Here is a 4,928-nt window from a genome sequence, read left to right on the forward strand (position 1 = left end):
TTCCCTTCTCCATTGTCACGCTTTATCTCCGTCCTAGAAAACCATGTTCCTTGAAGGCCTGGTCCAGGCCACCTACCTGTCTGAATCCCCCACGAGGGCCCTGAATCCTTCCTCCCACCTTACCCAGCCCATCACTGAAGAGCTAATCATGGCTCACCCCGGGCCTCTGTTGCTACTGTTCTAACCCTGTAGAGTATCCATCTTCCCCTCTGACCATGGCACACCCAGATGGAGTTTCAAATCCTAGCATGGTGCTAGGCCCATAGCAGAGTTTTTTTTTTTCCTTGCTATATAGGCTTTCTTTTAAAAAAATTATTTCTTATAATTGTAGGATAATTACTTGACAATATTGTGATGGTTTTTGCCATACATCAACCATAGCAGATATTTAAGAGCTTGTTGAACGAGTTGCCAGAGAATCCAGCCCTTTGAGTGAAATGACACCCAGTGTCCGCTATTTGAAGACAGTGCTGAGAATATTGTTTCACAAACTTGGCAGTTGGAAGAATTATGTGGCAGCATTTTTTAAAAGCATAAAACACTGCAGAAAGTGCTCCCTTCGGGGGAGGACCCCAGGGACATCAAGAAGATTGTGTCTCATTTGAACACAATTTCCCTCTTCCTGTTGACATCTTGGGTTGTGCTGTGAAAAGGCTGCAACCCTGCACCTCTGGGCAGGCGCACTCAGCTGGGGAGATCACCAGGGCAGCTCTTTGGGGAAGGGCATTTGGAGGCCCTGGGACTGTACTCCTGGGACCAAGTAGGCACTAGGCCCAGACTTCCCTCCACACCAGACTTGTGGAGGAGGGAGTCACACATACCTTGCCCGGGGCATCATCACAGGGTCAGGCTGTGTGGACAGACTCACTGCCTGAATAATCTAGCCTGCCCCAGACCTCAGTTTCTTTATCTGTGAAATAGGACTAATCCCTTTCTATTAGAGTTGTTACAAACAGTGAGATATTGAACAGAGAACATTGAGCATGCTGACTCGCACTGGCTGATGATTAACAAAGACTTCCTTCGCCCAGCCTCACAAACTCAGGGAGATGGTGAAGGACAGGGAAGCCTGGCACGCTGCAGTCCATGGGGTCACAAAGAGTTGGAAATGACTGAACAATGAGTCAGTCATCGAGTGACTAAACAAGTGAGTGCCTGAACAACAACAAGTCTCACAAACACACAGTCTGGACCTGGCCTCTGGAATCATAGCTGTCTAAGGAGCACAGGCTGAGTAGCTAATCACATCAAAGTTTGCACTGATATCTAGTTTTTCCTTTAGCAGGGCCTCTTAGTGCCAGAAAAGTCTTTGTGTTCCTAAGGAAGGGCGTTCAAATGGTGGAAGCAAGTTGGGAAGACTGTTGGCTCAGGGCCTTCCACAGGTGAGCATGTGTGATCACCTCTGATTTTGTCACCCCGTACCCACCCCCTCAAAAGCACCAGTAGCTTCCTGGCCTTTTTGCTATTGTTCAGTCATGTCTGACTCTTTGTGACCACATGGACTGCAGCACGCTGGGCTGTCCTCCGCTATCTCCCAGTTGACTCAGATTCATGTCCATTGAGTCAGTGATGCCATCCTACCATCTCATCCTCTGCTGCCTCATTCTCCTTTTGCCTTCAATCTTTCCAAGTATCAGGGTCTTTTCTAATGAGCTGGCTCGTCTCATCAGGTGGCCAGAGGACTGGACCTTCAACTTCAGCATCGGTCCTTCCAGTGCATATTCAGGATTGATTTCCTTTAGGGGTGACTGGTTTGATCTCCTTGCAGATCTCCCTGGCCGTTACCCATGGGATAAGATCTCACCTCATCAGCCAGGTTTTCAAGGCCCTTGGTGGTATAACCACCATCTGCTTTCAACATTCATCCCATATTCATGCCCAGGTCCCAGCCCTGTGTCTGCACTGAGGCTGTAACCTGGGCCTGGAGCTCCTTTCCTCTCTCTTAGCTGACCCCCATTAGCCATCCACCTTCTAGTTTTGGGACTTCCCTGGTGGCTCAGACAGTAAAGCGTCTGCCTGCAATGCAGGAGACCCAGGTTCAATCCCTGGGTTGGGAAGATCCCCTGGAGAAGGAAATGGCAACCCACTCCAGTACTCTTGCCTGGAAAATTCCATGGACTGAGGAGCCTGGTGGGCTACAGTCCATGGGGTTGCAGAGTCAGACATGGCTAGGCGACTTCACTTTCACTTTTCTAGTTAAAGGCCATCTGGGCCTCTGCTGGAACATAGTTTCCAGTTGTTTGTGTCTGTATTTCAGCTTCCCCACAAGGCCTTCTGCATCTGTGGCAAGGGCACACTTCAGAACCCCACTTAGGGCCTGCACAGTGCCATGCTCAGTCCCTCCTTACAGATGACAAGGGGCAGAGCTTCTAAATCTAAGTCTGGCCCAGGTTGGAACATACAGGTGAGCTGAGGAATAGAAGGGTGGGAACACACCCCTCCTGCGGGCTCTCTGGGGGGATTTGGGGGTCCTGCTTGCGGATGTTCTGTTTTCTTCACTGACACAAAGGCATGTGGCAGTTGCTTGCATCTGTCTTTGGCCGCTCTAAGAATGCAAAGAAAACTTGTCTATTCCTCCTCTGCTGCCACATTCGGATGGCCTCCTCTAGCACTGCACCAAAAAGCAGCAGTTTGCAAAGTGCCCCAGAGATGCTGCAAGCTGTCCCCAGGTCCCCAGCCCTGTGTCTGGAAACCAGCCTTAGATCTCAAGCAGTGGAGCCAGCCAAAGGCAAATGGGTTCAAGCCTTGCTCTTTCCGGTCTAGGCTCTCTGTTATAAAGAAGAAAGATGGAGGTGATCAAGGAAGCTTTCTGGTGGAGGAATCCACAAGATCCCACTGAAGGAAGAAAATGACCCAGGACAGGAGCAGGCATAGGACTGGCATGTGGGTGAGTGTATCTCTGTCTCATGTACAGCCAGTGCCCAGGAAGTAGGGAGCCAGGCTTGGGCAAAAGCGGCCTGAAGACTCCAGCACTTCTGATGCCAGTTGGTGTCTGTCCCAAAAGCAGGACGAGGGCCATTATTCCCATTGTACAGAGAAGAAAGCTAAGGCTTAGATAAGTCAAGATCACACAACTCAGCTAATTAGGGTTGGCAGAGCCAGGTCTTTGATTTCAAGGCCAGATCCCCTTCATTATACCATGCTGCTTCTCACAGAAGGCCAGTTTGGTGGTGATAAAGGGGAGACATGCTCTTTGTTTGATGTTGGTGAGTGTGATATTATGATTTTTAATAAGTAATATATATTTAATCTTTGTCCTGTTCTTGGCACAGAGTTTTCCAATCCTTGGAACTTCACAGGATGAGAGGAATACAGGTGTTTTCTTATGTTATTGAAGTGACTTTAGGAAAGTGCCTGGGATCACCGAAGGATGGGGGCTGGTCACCAGAGGAAGCAACCACACGTAATTAGAGAGTTGGACTTTTCAGTCCCATTCTCCACCCTTATTGCCCTCTCCTATCCCCGACCTCCAGAGAGAGGAAAGAGGCTACAGATTAGGTTCAATCGCCAATGGCTAGAGATTTAACCAACTGGGCCTATGTCATGAAATCTCCATAAAAACCCAAAAGGACTGAATTTAGGGAGCTTCTGTATGGCGGACATGTAGAGGTGCAGGGAGAGCAGTGCTCACAGAACACGCTAGTTCTGCGCGCTCCCCCATATCGCCTTACCCTTTCTCTCTCTCCCTCTGGCTGTTCCTGAGTTAAATCTTTTCACTATGAACCAATAATCTAGTTAGTAAATGTTTGGGGGGGCTTCCCTGGTGGCTCAGTAGGTAAAGAATCTGCCTGCAATGCAAGAGACACAGGAGAGTAGGGTTCAATCCCTGGGTCAGGAAGATCTCCCGGAGGAAGGTATGGCAACCCACTCCAGTATTCTTGCCTGGAGAATACTATGGACAGAGGAGCCTAGTGGGCTACAATCCATGGGGTTGCAAAGAGTCTGCCATGACTTAGAAACTGGACAACACAAATGTTTTTTGAGTTCTGTAAGCTGCTCTAGAAAATTAATCAAACCAAGGAAGGGGCACTGCAACCTCCTCCAGTCTGTAGTCAGCATTTCGGAAGTGCTGAACTTGAGATTGGGTGGTAGGAGCAGTCTTGTAGGACTCAGCCCTTAACCCCTGGGGATCTGATGCTATCTCCAGGAGATAGTGTCAGAACTGAGTTGAATTATGGATGGCCCAGCTGGTGTCACAGAATTGCTTGGTGTGAGGAAGAAAACCCACATGTTAGTAGAACTGGGAACAGAATTGAACAACTGGGACTCTTACACATGACTGGCAGGAATGTAAACTGGTACAGCAGCAGCACTTTACAAAAGTGTTTAACAGCATCTGCTAAAGCTGAACACGTGCATACCTGATAACTCAGCAACTCTGCCCCTATGTTCCAAACACATTCTAGGTACTAGAATGTTCACAGCAGCACTAGCCATAAAGCAAAAAGCAACCTGGAAATTCCCAAATGCCCATAACAATACAATGAATAAAAATATTCTAACATATTTATACAGTGCAATTCTGAACAGCAATATGAATGGACACATGACAGCTGCATAGAAACAGGTAGATAAATGTCACAAACATAATGCTAAGCAAAAGAAGCAGGTGCCAAAGAGTAAACATTATGTGAACCCACTTACATACAGCATTCAAACCGGGCAAAACTTAATCAAGTGAACGCCCACCACCACCCTGGTAACCAGTACCCCAGAAGTCCCTAAGTTCTGGGGAGGAAGATGGAGGGGGTTAAGGGTGGGGGACACATGTGCACCGTGGCTGATTCACGTTGATGTATGGCAAAAACCATCACAGTAGTGTGAAGTAATTATCCTCCAATTAAAATAAATTAATTAATTAAAAAAAAGAAATCCCTAACTTCTAACACCATTTTCTGTGTGTATGTTACTTTCAGTAAACAAGCAAA

At 47.7% G+C, this 4,928-nt stretch overlaps 1 long non-coding RNA gene across 1 annotated transcript; it reads left to right on the forward strand.

The window, feature by feature from the left end:
- The first annotated feature begins 1,101 nt into the window (after positions 1-1,101).
- On the forward strand, positions 1,102-3,574 carry LOC133234347 (uncharacterized). The gene is made up of 3 exons (XR_009732114.1): positions 1,102-1,382; positions 2,764-2,887; positions 3,273-3,574. It is a non-coding gene; the product is annotated as an uncharacterized LOC133234347 (long non-coding RNA).
- The last annotated feature ends 1,354 nt before the right edge of the window (positions 3,575-4,928 follow it).

Source organism: Bos javanicus, chromosome 21 (genome assembly GCF_032452875.1).
Source record: "Bos javanicus breed banteng chromosome 21, ARS-OSU_banteng_1.0, whole genome shotgun sequence".
Lineage (NCBI taxonomy): Eukaryota > Metazoa > Chordata > Mammalia > Artiodactyla > Bovidae > Bos > Bos javanicus.